The 13584-nt window shown below is 50.8% G+C and overlaps 1 protein-coding gene across 17 annotated transcripts in view; it reads left to right on the top strand.

Moving 5' to 3' along the window:
* Positions 1 to 13584, top strand: part of FBRSL1 (fibrosin like 1) — a 476831-nt gene that overhangs the window by 95881 nt on the left and 367366 nt on the right. The window contains exon 1 of one of the 17 annotated variants that reach the window (XM_082066494.1): positions 5998 to 6027. The exons of the other annotated variants lie outside the window; for them this stretch is intronic. The gene's annotated coding sequence lies outside the window, so the exon portion shown is untranslated. Of the gene's footprint in view, positions 1 to 5997; positions 6028 to 13584 lie in introns of those variants that run through there. 17 annotated transcript variants of the gene reach the window in all.

Genomic DNA, 13584 nt, shown 5'->3' with positions numbered 1-13584 from the left:
ATCGGCTCTCAAACAAATAATACATGGGTGTATGTCCTGCGAAGTCCTTTAGGTTTTGACACCGCTGTGTTATTTACCATTTTCCCAAATATCTCACAAAGCAGTGCTGAGTGAAGAGACAATGCTATCAAACCATAAAGCATCAAGCTTTTGACTGCCTTTAATGGGCCATTTTGACAGCTTTCTCCAAAGCCCAGCTGTTCTGAATTAAGTACTGTTAGGTAGATGTTACAGAATTTGCGTTCTGCATGAGCAGAGGGAATTTCTCCACACCCACTTTTCAGCCTGCTATTACCACTACAAGGGGCTTGTCATCCCACACTTCTTAAGGAAGCCAGATTTTTGGCTTGGGTTCAAACATATGTTTCTGTGCTGCTGCCTGTGTGCTCTCTGATCTGCCATTGGGAACCGGTTTCAACTGATTCACCACATTTCCTTCCCCACTCCTGAAATGCTGTTGCAAGCTTGTAGGAAGTGTGACCAGTGCATTGACAAGAAAATTCACGGCTCCTCAGACCAGTGGACAGTTCTGTTTGATGGCCATTTGATAGGTTTGTCAAGCTGTTAAAAGAAATTAAGAAATCTATAGTAAAGTTATCCTAGGTATCAGAAGCCTGTACTAAAAGGAAAGGCGCTCTATTTATTAATAGCAGTATTATTTAACAATTTAATGGAGGAATGATAGACTGTCCATTGGCTGCAGTGCATGAGTTTCAAGGACCTGAATTCCCATGTTAGCAATTTGTATGGGTTTGTGATGCTTTCTAGTCTGTGTGCATGTGACCTGCATCTAAATGAAAGCAGCTGGTGGAGGCAAGAAGTGGAAAGCCCGGTGTTTAAACACACAGAGGGACTGCTCTGGTGGGCAGACGCTGTCCCGCAACCTTGTGTTCTCAGCTTTGGAAGTTTTATTAACCGCTTTGGGCGAGTAGTTAAAGCATCACCTCTGTGCTGCTGCCAGCTGTGGGCATCAGCTGTGGGCATCACCGCTGTGCTGCTGCCAGCTGTGGGCATCACCTCTGTGCTGCCGCCAGCTGTGGGCATCAGCCGTGGGCATCACCGCTGTGCTGCTGCCAGCTGTGGGCATCAGCCGTGGGCATCACCTCTGTGGTACCGCCAGCTGTGGACATCAGCCATGGGCATCACCGCTGTGCTGCCGCCAGCTGTGGGCGTCAGCCGTGGGCATCACCTCTGTGGTACCGCCAGCTGTGGGCATCACCTCTGTGCTGCCGCCAGCTGTGGACATCAGCCATGGGCATCACCTCTGTGCTGCCGCCAGCCGTGGGCATCAGCCGTGGGCGTCACCTCTGTGCTGCCGCCAGCCGTGGGCATCAGCCATGGGCATCACCTCTGTGCTGCCGCCAGCCATGGACATCAGCCGTGGGCATCACCTCTGTGCTGCCGCCAGCCGTGGGCATCAGCCGTGGGCGTCACCTCTGTGCTGCCGCCAGCCGTGGGCATCAGCCATGGGCATCACCTCTGTGCTGCCGCCAGCCATGGACATCAGCCGTGGGCATCACCTCTGTGCTGCCGACAGCTGTGGACATCAGCCGTGGGCATCACCTCTGTGCTGCCGACAGCTGTGGGCGTCAGCCGTGGGCGTCACCTCTGTGCTGCCGCCAGCTGTGGGCATCAGCCGTGGGCATCACCTCTGTGCTGCCGACAGCTGTGGGCATCAGCCGTGGGCGTCACCTCTGTGGTACCGCCAGCTGTGGGCAGGAGGGTCACAGCTCAATCCAGCGATGGCTGGAACAGCCAAAATGAGGCATTTTCAAGTATCTGTTTATTCAGGGCTGAGGTTTCTAAGCCACCATGTAAATACGCAATGGAGGATGTAGGTACATTGATGGATTTTCCTAAGGCTTTAGAAAGACTTCTGGAAGTAGATGTTGGACAACAGTTGTGTGTGGTGTTGAAAGTATTTGAAAAATATTGGAAGAAAATGATTAAATCAGGTTTGGTTTTCTGGGGTTTTGTTTATTTTTTAAGGGATATGCTTCGTGTCAATTAGCAAGATTTGTTCATAAACTGATGCTCTTCCACAGTATTTGAAATTGTTGCAATGGGAAGAAGCTTCGGTTGACTCTTTAGCCTTTCATTCAATTGAACAATAGTGTGCATACCGAAATTTTGCTAGCAGGCAAAACCTGTTTTTACTGCTGCTGAGACAAACAACTTAATGGTATCAAAGAAGAACTGGCAATGCATGTCCACTGCGGGTCTCCGTCTGAGAGCTCTCAGGCTGGCTGGGCGCGTTGTTTGTGAATATGGCCCTGTTCTCCGGGCTCCTGCGGTTTGAGGGGTTTCATTTATTCTCCTTTGATCGCCACTTTCCCCCCTTTTCTCTTGTGTGTGGTGTGGTTTGGTTTGGTTTGGTTTGCCTTTGTTTGTTTGTTTGGGGGGTTTTTGTTTGTTTTTTACTCTCGGTGTTCTCTGTGGCCAAAGGGGGGAGGAGGTGTTGATTCAAGGGAGGATTTTTGAAAGAATAAGGATAAATATTTTCCAAATTATGTAAAAATCTGATACATTTTTCGGCAATGTGACATTTTGGGCTAGAAGCAGGGTGGAAACATTGTGCTTCAAGAGGCTCATCGCAGTGATTTGTGTAATATTATCCTTGCAGTTAAATGCCTGATCTGCCAGATGAGGCAGTTGCATGCTTAGATACATTTTCCAAAACCATAAACTTTTCTGTTCTGAAGGAACAGTAATAACAAGTTGATTGGAAAGAACAACAGAAAGAACCACCTGTTGCAGAAATCTGTGCGGAGTCCCTGGAGTGCCTGTGGGCAGGGCCGTGGCGGCTTCCCTTCGACAGCACCGCCGGGCGCTGCCCGGGCCGGGTCCGTGGCTGCCCGGGGCCGGGTCCGTGGCTGCCCGGGCCGGGTCCGTGGCTGCCGCAGCAGCAGCATGGGCTGGCCCAGCTGGCAGCGAAGGGCCAGCTCTGCGGGGACTGAGCGACGGGGACAGTCTTCAAGTCCCAGCAGTAACAAGAGACGTTTCTTACCAAAGAAAAACTGTGTTGTGATTGCGTTTGTGCCTTTAGTCTAAAATTGAGGACTAATTTAAGTGTAGCTCCAAAAAAGTGGAAGACTTTGTGCCTGGAAACATGGCTCAGGAGCAGAACGGAAAGGACTTGTTCAGGATCCAAAGCTCTTGCCTCTGACACACTCTTGTCTTTTTGTTCCACTGACCCTCTCCAAGCCTAAATTCTAATGTTTCTTTTTTCCAAGTCCTCCTCCTGCCTTGACCTTTCTGCCTGTACTGATAAAACACTGTCCAGCTCCTTCTCATCTCTTGATGGCTTCAAGCCTCTCGTTCGTGACCTCTTTGGCATGGATATTATACCTTTCCTTTCTCTGCTCTGCTTGCACGGTTGTTCAAGATGCAATTTAGACATGATTTCTTTGGCTCATTTCTGGCTGTGCCATCCCTGCAGTTGTGTGTTTGATTAAAAAGAGGAAGGGGACCCCCTTCAGAATTAGTGAGAGCAGCAGGCGAGAGCCTCGTCCAGGAAAGTCCCCGTGTTTGCTGAGCGGGGAGATCTCCGCCGAATCACTTGCCCATTCACCCCTCCGTTCCCTGGCCCGCCTTGGCTGCAGGGGTTCTGATATCAGAAGGGCTGCTTACGCTACTGGTGGCAGTACATGTTTGCTTTATCTTTAACCTTATAAGCCATTTGTGCTCCAGGGCATGTGTAAGAAGAATTAAATGCAAACAGTCAGAGTCCTCCGCAGGTCAGAGACAAGAAAGATACTGCAAAGGGATTAAGGATTAAAGGGAGAACAGCCATAAGCGGGATGGAAGGTTCACTTATGCACTTGGCTCCAACTAGATAAATATTTATGAGCAAAGGGCATGGATGGTTGTAAGAGTGTCAGGGGTTTGTATAAGCAGAGCAGATATAGAATTCTTGGAGATTTTGGCACTATTGACATTCAGAGGATTTTTTTTACAGTTTGAAGGAGTTAGGAGCATAGATGCCATTAAAGCCCTCATTAGCCAGATATTTATGGCCACTCCAATTCTCTTCTCAAGTTTGAAAAGACTATTTCTTGGTTGAGCCAATCTGCTTTTGATATTCTTTTCACTTGCTTCTCTTTAGAGTAAGTTTTCTATTCATGGATTTTCGCTATATGTATATGAAGTGCTACCCTCACTGGACAGTATATTTTCAATTCATTGTGTAGCTACTAATAGAATTAGTAGTAGAAGGGCTCTTTGACCTGGATGGTTTTTTTAACAACAAAAAAAGCATTGATGGGAGCAGGACATCCGTTGGCAATGGAGGTGAATGGGAGGTTCTTTGAAAAAGAGATGGTGACGCTAATTCAAATGGCAGTGACGTTTCAGGGATATACTTGGGTAAAGGCTGCGGGGACGTGGGCCATGTTCATCATTTGCTTTGAGGTATTAAGTGAATGTGGGGAGTGTGCCTGCCCTCGCAGCGCTTCGCTGCTTCGGCTTCTTGGCGGCAGCAGTCATTTGTGCACTCTCAGGTGTCTGGGCTGTAGTGCAGCTCCCAGTTCATCACTGCACCTCACCATCTTGTCTAGATCACCTCCTGCCCTTTCTCCACCAGAACAGCAAACCGTCATTTACCGTGTGCAGTTTACTAGGATTGAGAAGAAACTATGGAATAAACTCAGAAAATGTAATATTACAGATCAGCAAGCATACACTTAAAACACCTTATTTTCCTCAAGTGTGGCTGCAAAGCGTGGTTGTCCTGTGCGGCTGTGGCTGGGTGAAGCCCGTACCGGCGCGGCGGAGCTGGGGCTGCTCGGCGCTGAGTGAGCGACGGGCACGTCCTGCACGGTCTGTAACTCTGCTGCTGTACTCATCTGGAGCGTGTTGTTCTCATTGCACTTAAATCTCCCTGCATTACAGATAATCTAATTCTATCATGTTAGGATTAGGGGACCCCACTGAGAAGAGTGAAGAGGACCAGCTGCTCTGTGCTTGAAAGGCACAACCCTGGATTGTGTAATCTGGAGGGGCTGCCCTACAGAGCCCGAGGAGCGGGCGCCGGAGCGGGAGCTCTGCCGTGGCGGGCTGGCTGTTCGCGGGGCTCTGCCGCGGCGGGCTGGCTGTTGGCGGGGCTCTGCCGTGGCGGGCTGGCTGTTGGCGGGGCTCTGCCGCGGCGGGCTGGCTGTTGGCGGGGCTCTGCCGTGGCGGGCTGGCTGTTCGTGGGGCTCTGCCGTGGCGGGCTGGCTGTTGGCGGGGCTCTGCCGTGGCGGGCTGGCTGTTCGTGGGGCTCTGCCGTGGCGGGCTGGCTGTTCGTGGGGCTCTGCCGCGGCGGGCTGGCTGTTGGCGGGGCTCTGCCGTGGCGGGCTGGCTGTTCGTGGGGCTCTGCCGCGGCGGGCTGGCTGTTCGCAGGCTCCGCTCCCGCCCGCGGGACGCGCTGGTGGCACCGGCTCCAGCAGCCGCTGCCAGACCTGCAGCTCTAGAGAGATGGTGGCGAAACGCGCAGCTGGATGTGGACCCTTGGACACTTAAAATAAGCTTTAAGCCCTCTGCATGGTAGTTGGTAGCTCTATTTTTCTCTGAGATCAGTTGCAGTCAGCTGTGAAAGCCCCAGATATTTGATCCAATATATTTTGAAGTTGAGTGGTTTTAGCCCAGCTCTATTATTTTGTTAATGTGGATATTTAACAGAAGGAGCACGAGAACTGGGTTCAAAACTGTCTAGCTGGAAGGTTTCAAAATAGGGCAGGCAAAGAAGCAGCAGCTTCTAAAAGGTATGTTTGTAGTAGCTCCTTAGCATGGCACTATTTAACTTCTTTTAATCAGTGACCCGGGGGAAGAAAAATAAAGCCATTACTCATGAAGTCCTCAGATAACACACAGATTAGGTGGAACATAAGATAAGGAACAGGACCTGAGTGACGGGGGTTGCTTCATGACCGGTGTGTTCTGATGCAATAAAATGCTGTACTCTGGAGACAAACGAGGGCTCTGGCTGGGGTGGAGGACGGGCGGCTGTCTCCAGAGCAGTGGCTGTGCTGAAGGAGGCCCGGCTGGCAGGTAACAACCATCTGGACTCGAGTTTTCACAGCGTAGCTGTGCCCAAGATTGAGAATGAAATCCTTGAATATACGGACAGGGAAATACTGAGTTTAATAGGTCTGAGGTGGTTATACAGCCCTGTATTTGGCATTGGCACAAGTGTAACCTGAACACTGTATCCCATCCTGGGGCTTGCAGTTCAAGAAGGATGTTTAAAATGGGAGAGCCTTTGGGAAAGGGTGGTGAGAACGGTTACAGAATGAGCAGGTCTGTCTCTCGGGAGGGCTCCGGGAGCTCTGTCTGGTTTGCAGTAATAGCGTGAGGGGTGACGTGGTCACGGTTTTTCACAGCCCGCGCAGGGAAGGGCAGTTTGCTAATAGAGGGCTGTTCTGCCTGGCGTCCGAACTGTAGCGAGATCCAGGACTGGAAGGCTGTAACGTTGGTACATTTAGACCACAGATAAGCTACAGAATTTTGCCAGGATGAATAATTAACCACTGGAGCAGTTTATCAAGGGTTTTGATGGCTCCTTCATCTCTGGATATCTGTGAATTGAACCTTTTTAAACAAGAGGCTGTGTTTCAGTCTGGGATTAGCTCAAGCAAGTCTGGTGGTGTGGTAGTGTACCAGCAATGAGAACTCTTGAGGCGGTAGATTCTTCTGTTGGAACAGTCTGGGGATGAATCCTGTCCTCGTTTACAGCTGGGACTCAGCGCCGCTGCCCGGTTGTGACCGTGGCAGTGCTCCGCGCCCCCGCCGTGGGGACTCGGAGATGCTGCCCGGTTGTGACCGTGGCAGTGCTCCACACCCCCGCCGTGGGGACTCGGCGCCGCTGCCCGGTTGTGACCGTGGCAGTGCTCCGCGCCCCCGCCGTGGGGACTCGGCGCTGCTGCCCGGTTGTGACCATGGCAGTGCTCCGCACCCCCGCCGTGGGGACTCGGCGCCGCTGCCCGGTTGTGACCGTGGCAGTGCTCCGCGCCCCCGCCGTGGGGACTCGGCGCCGCTGCCCGGTTGTGACCGTGGCAGTGCTCCGCGCCCCCGCCGTGGGGACTCGGCGCCGCTGCCCGGTTGTGACCGTGGCAGTGCTCCGCGCCCCCGCCGTGGGGACTCGGCGCTGCTGCCCGGTTGTGACCGTGGCAGTGCTCCGCGCCCCCGCCGTGGGGACTCGGCGCCGCTGCCCGGTTGTGACCGTGGCAGTGCTCCGCACCCCCACCGTGGGGACTCAGCGCCGCTGCCCGGTTGTGACCGTGGCAGTGCTCCGCGCCCCCGCCGTGGGGACTCGGAGATGCTGCCCGGTTGTGACCGTGGCAGTGCTCCGCGCCCCCGCCGTGGGGACTCGGCGCCGCTGCCCGGTTGTGACCGTGGCAGTGCTCCGCGCCCCCGCCGTGGGGACTCGGCGCCGCTGCCCGGTTGTGACCGTGGCAGTGCTCCGCGCCCCCGCTCTGCACGGTGACAGCTGGCCCGTGCTGCTGCAGCTCCCGCTGGGAAAGTGCAGTTTCGTGGTTAGTTTTGCACCAAAGGGAAGTGAGTATCTCTCTCCCTGTCTTGCTGCTACTTTTCAGGATTCAAAACCAATGGGGAAGCAGGGTTTGATATTTTTGCCAGGATGTTGCAGTTATATTTTTAAGTTGATGAATGCTCAGTAGGAGCTTTTGCAATGGGAGAGATGGGGATGCTTAGCATCTTTGATGTATTGGTCCCTCTTGTTTGCAGCGAGGAGGGTTTGTGTTGAACTACACCGATGCGTGTTTGTGCTGAAGAATTATCTGAGCCTTCACTTTCTCCCTGGCTGTAGAGGACCCTGCCTGCATTTCAGGGGAATATATTGGCAACTGACATTACTGTTGTTGAGAAAACATCCTAACGTAGGTGTGTTAAACTTGCTGGGGCTCTAAGCACTCTAATCTCTTCTTTATGAGGTTTGTGCTTGTTTTGCTTATATGTCACCAAGCAGGTCATGACTCAAATTTAGCCCGCGCTGTTATTGATGCTGGAGCAAGTCTTCAGCGGGTTATTTTTAGCAAGCGGGTTATTTTGAGAGCGTGCGATCGCTGAAAACGCCTCGGAATGATTTCACAGCGATACTGTCTGTGCTGGAATTTGCGCACCAGCTGTCTGTCGTCAGGCCAGTTGAGTGTGTTGACACGTATTCCCTGTGATGTGTCATCCCTGCCTCCGCGCTGCGGTGGCTGTGACAGCCGTGCTCTGGGTGTCTGCGCTGAGCGGGGTGAGTGGCGGCGCAGCCTCCGTGGCAGCCTGGGAGCGCTGAGGTGGCGCGGGGGCTTTGGCCTGGGCTGGCGCTTGGTTTGCTGCCGTACCCCGGTTCCTGAGGGGCACCTCGCTGCCGCTGCCTTCCCGGCCGCCTGTTCCACGCTGACTATTTGAAACGTTCTCCTGGCTTCAGGGGCTGCCTCCAGGCAGAGCAGTTGCTGAACTTTATCTCGTTGCTGACGGCATCTTCTATCCTAAGCTGGTGGTTCTCACGTTAGCCAAATTTTTGGCAAGATGATGCCCCAAGGCACAAGGCTGAAAAATGGGATCGCTGAAAACTGTGGCTCTGGGTTTGACTTGGCTGCTCATGTCTTGTGCATCTGACCGTGGTTGGTTCAGTTTGCCCATCAGAAGTCACAGGATAAAGGAAGGGGATGAGGTTTGCACATGAAATGATCACGTTATTAAAATTGATTACCTGCTCTATATCCTGGGTAGCTTTGAAGCTGCAAAATAAAAAAGGCTTGCTAATAGCGGTAAGCGCTCTCACTCCCATGAACATAATACATCTATATGTGAAACTATGGCTATTTTCTTAGTGAAATTACTAGTTCAGTTAGTGAAATACAAGGGTATTAACTCTTCTCCAGGGATTTTGAGGTGTTTAAGTCCTGGAAATACAGAATCGTAGAATGCTTTTGCGCTTAGTGGCTGAGAGGTGAATCAAGGCTGCTGTGATGAAATGACTTTGAATTGATTCCAGTTTTTCTGTTTTGTAACAAATCCACTGATGAATGCAAACCGGACAAGAGTTTCAATTCGCAGGCCTTCAAAGCAACCGTTTGGCATTGTCTCTTGAGTTAGAGTCTGAAATACCCCACCAAATCTTTTAGATGTTACACACACGTGGGTTTCAAATAAGTGTAAAAAGATGCAAGGAAGGCAAACGGGCAGTAATGACTTATAATGCTGTTGTCTTTCTGCCTCCAGAGACCTTGATTCAAATCTTGGCCCAAGCCTGAAGGGAAATGAGGTTGGGGTTTAGACTAATTTAGATGTGTGGCTTATCTGGCGGTCGGAAACCTTCCTGGCGTAACAGCTCAATTAGAGAATGTGCTTTAATAGGGCTTAATGGGGAAACGGGTCTGTCTGGATGAAGCTTGGACCAGTTTTGCATCACTTGTCTATATAAGCACCAAGTTCGGCAGAAATTAAAGAACCCAACATTTGAAAGTGAGAGCATCTGTTGCTTCCAGAGCAGCGTTTGCTGCTCAGCTGTCACTCCGCATCCCTGAGTCTGTGCTCATTTAGTAGTTCATACATCTGATCTGAGATTCAGACCTGGAGTTTTGTGTATTGTTCTTTTATGCCTCCTTAAAATTAACATCTTTCCATTCACTCAAATTGTAAGTCGCTGTTCCACATGCAGAGCATCAGGAATTTTGGGTTCCTTTTCATATAGTAATGTATTAAAAGGTGCAGTGATTTCAGATTTCTAGCCACTTGGTACAAGCTCTGACTGGTAAGAGTGGCTGGAAATAAGTAAATACATTTTACTGCAGTTTACTTAAATATCCTTAACACTTGAGCAAAGGCCTATGAGCTTATGTAAAGAATGTGAGAGCACTTGGACGTGGTGACCAGCTCTGGTGGAGCTTCATCATCTCTTCCGAATGAGATGATTTGACCTTTATCAGGAGTTTCAAACCTCTGGACCCAAATGAAGAATGCAAAAATTCTACTTCTTTCCGAGTAATTATAAGTATGCAGAGAGATATAGCAGTACCATTTCTTTTTTAATTGTGGTAACTTGCAGATTCTCAGTATTATTAAAGCAGGCTCAAGTGAAAGAAAATTCCTGGGGTGGTTCTAATTGAAAGCAGTTGCAGCAAATGCATTTTTCAAAATACAGCAGTTCTTTATTTTATTTGCAGCTGAGATCTCCCCTGCGGAGGCGGCTGTGTGAGCAGCGCGGCCGTTCACACCGACCACAGCGGCGCGGTGGGTGCGCGGCCCGCGCGCGGCTCCGCAGCCCGAGCTCCAGCTTGTCCCGCGCGGGGCTCGCGCGGGCTCTTACACGGCGACGTTCTGTTCCTCGCTGTCTCGCAGACGCGAACACGAGCTGAATCAGCTGCTTCTGCAGGGGTGTTCTTTGGGGAGAATGGAATCCACACCGCTGAGTAACTTCAGCTGGAGTAGATTATCTCCTCTTATGCTGCACACAAGTACTTTACTTGCTTATTTTAAGTCTACAGCCCTTAATAAACTCCTTAAATTTGGTGTGGTTAGCTTTAATTCACAGTTCTGCTTTTTTATTTATTTATTTTTAAGAATTTCCTTCATCTCTGTAACCAACAAGGGACATTAATCCTTTCTGTGTACAGAGATTCATAACCTGTTGGTGGAAGTATTGTCCTTTCTTTTAGGGATCAGATGTTAAAAGCAGAGCGCGTGGGACTCTCCCTTGTTCTTCCCATTGACGTAGTGCTGGTCGATACTGGGGGTTTTTCTTCATCGGTGTCAGACAAATCCCTGTTTTCCTGCAGTGCTTGTACAGCCCGGCTGAGAACTCTGTAGCCCACGTGACTAACTTTGCGATGAAGGGTTGCTCTTCCCTTAGCAGACGAGGAACAGGGAGAGCAGGGATGCAGACTGGTTGTCCCTGTGGGGTTTTGCTGCAGCAGCTGAAGGCGGTTACCCGTGCTCACTTTAGTGTGCAGTGACCCGTGGGTTGTGGGCCGGGCAGGCTGTCCTGTGTCAGCACGCTGCGTGGCGCTGGTTCCAGCCGGGGGGGGGGTCAGACCACGGCCCTTTCGGCCCCTGTAACCAGATCTGGCAGAGACCTGGACGGGAGCCCTGGGCACACAGGTGTGCATGGCGGGGTGCCGGGGTGACCAGCTGGCTCCTGGTGCCAGCAGCCTGCAGCTCAGGACACCTGCTTTGCTGCTGGACGTCAGTCTGTCACACAGGCTGTTGTGCTGTCCTGTGGCTGTGCAGGGGTGACCAGGTTGAACCAAGGCCCTGTGGTCCCAGCCAGTGTAACCGAATAGTCCTGCCCATCCCCAGACTTGGTGCCTTTGGGATGCCGGTGCTCCAGACGCCGGGTACCTGCCTCGCTGCGGGTGCTTGTTCTGCCTGCGGCCTCGGGAGGAGCTTTGGCAGCGTCTGCTGACGGTGGTGAAATTGCAGTCTCAATTACTTTCAGCTGTACTTCTCTGAGAGCTGCGCTTCCGCAGTGCATGCTAAATTGTTTGGAAGGACTACATATGCCTCGGGATCAAAATGCACCGGGAAACGTCAGCAGCATGTCTAAATAAACGGCTCTGTCTCTCTTACAAGAGTGTTTAGCAGCTCTGTTGGCAGATGTTTCTATAAAATGTTAAATACTGTGCTTTCCAAACCTCCAAAATGTTTGTGATGCAGTAAATAGAAGAGGACAGGAAAGCAGCTGTGGAAGGTGTGTCCAAGGACAGGACAGCCCGAAAGAATTCCTGGTTCTTCAGAAACAAAAAGTTAAATTGGGTCCTGGGAACTATTACTTCATTGATAACGTGGGGATTTAAAAATGATTTATTATTGATGTGCACTGGTTTAGCTGTGTAAGAGTGCAGAAGGCAGTAGGGGTTGGTTTAATGCAAGTTAAGGGGCTTTGATAGTTGCGTGAGTTTAATATATCAAGAGTTCCTACATATGTTTTTGTATCAGTAGCCTGGCATATTTATCTACTGTGTTTCAGAAGTGCAAATCCTGAATAGAAGTTAGTGGCATTTGCCTTTCCTCATGGATCCTTTGCATCCTCTTACAATGCTAATTCATTTTTTCTAATGATTTTTATTTCGGTGTGCTAAGGGAAGAAGGGCCTTCCTCTTTCTTTTACAGTTCCCCTTTGTTTTCTGCCTCACTGGCCAGCAGAGACAATTAGCGCCTGGGTTTTAATCAACCTGGCTGCTTCCACAGTCTGTTTTTCTTTCAGACGCTTTAAGTGCCGGACCCGTGGTGCTGCGAGGTCCCGTTGGACCCGGTGTTAGATCCGGTGTTAGATCTGGTGTGAGCACAGCAGGTCAGCCTGGCTGAGCCGTGTCTCCTGGTTTCGGGACGCTGTCCTTCAGAAGACAGGGCGGACAGGTGGGGCTGCGCTTTCTTAAACTGCAATAACCATTTTGTGGGATTCCTCAGAGATTCCTGTTTTTTTGAGTTGGCATAAACTGAGTTAATGATGGTTCTCTCTTCTCCACTACTGTGACTCTCCTTATCTCAGTGGAGATAACAGCTGCATGAAGCCGTGCGGGTGAATGCAGAACTGAATGTTAGATGTGATGGGAGATATCCCACTTGCTCTCTCAGACAGATTGCTGTTCCCGCTGCTCCCTGAGTATTCTCATTTCCTTACTCCCAAATCCTCACCGAAACGCTAGAAGCCGACTCCAGAGGAGCCTGTGCGCTGCCCGCCGGCAGCAGGCGGGAGGAAGGGGTGGGCTGTGCCGGGCTGGGCGGCCAAGCTTTGAGAAGTCTAAGCTGTAGGAAAACATGTTGGTTTTGACTGCCGCGCGATGCCGGAGTGAATGTAAAAACAGAGGTGGAAACATCAGGCTTTTGAGTTTGGGGATTAGCTTTGGGGCAGGGGAGGAAATGTGATACCCTCTGCTTCGGATCTGCACCAGGAAAAGCGTTTTGCCTATTTTTGTGCCATTGGCAATGTTTCCCCAAATAAAACAAATGTTTACCTGGATCTCGTCTGCAGAAGAAATTCTCAGCCCTCATATTGCCCTGGAGTCACTTCACTCATATTTCCAGCGTGCTTGGCTGGCTTTGCAGAGGTTCGAAGTCCGTGTTGTGCACTGATATGTCATTCTGTCTGTCAGCCAGAAGTCTCCTCTGTCCTCCTTGGGTACATGTGCCTGTGCTGGCCACATGGTGCTGGGTTTGGGTGCCATCCAAAGCAGCACATTAGAAAGGCCAGGTTATGTGTCGTCTTTCAGAAACCAGGAAGAGCTGCCAGTTCTGCTCTTTCACTAACACACAGCTTGCCTTAATGTATTGATTGTGTTGTCATTGCTGTTCTCAGGCTGATTTTATCTAAGACATTCAAAAGAATAGAAGGCTGAAGCCGTACCAATCTAACCTGCTGCCTTGTCTGCGGCTGATATCTACATATGCATTTATTGTGTGTCCTGGAAGAATCTGTCTGTACCACCACCATGAAATCTTTGCTGGTGTCAGCAGATGTGGGTGTCGTGTGGCTGGAGCACCGTCTGATGTCGGAGCTGGGAGATGGGACTGGGGGTTGGATCGGGACAAGTTGCTTTGTGTTTGTTCATTTTGCATTCTGTAAAATAGAGGTGAAAATGCTGAATCCTTTTGTGT

The sequence above is a fragment of the Streptopelia decaocto genome, assembly GCF_964273445.1.
Source record: "Streptopelia decaocto genome assembly, chromosome: 15".
NCBI classification, from domain to species: domain Eukaryota; kingdom Metazoa; phylum Chordata; class Aves; order Columbiformes; family Columbidae; genus Streptopelia; species Streptopelia decaocto.
This window is presented reverse-complemented; position numbering and strand designations above follow the sequence as displayed.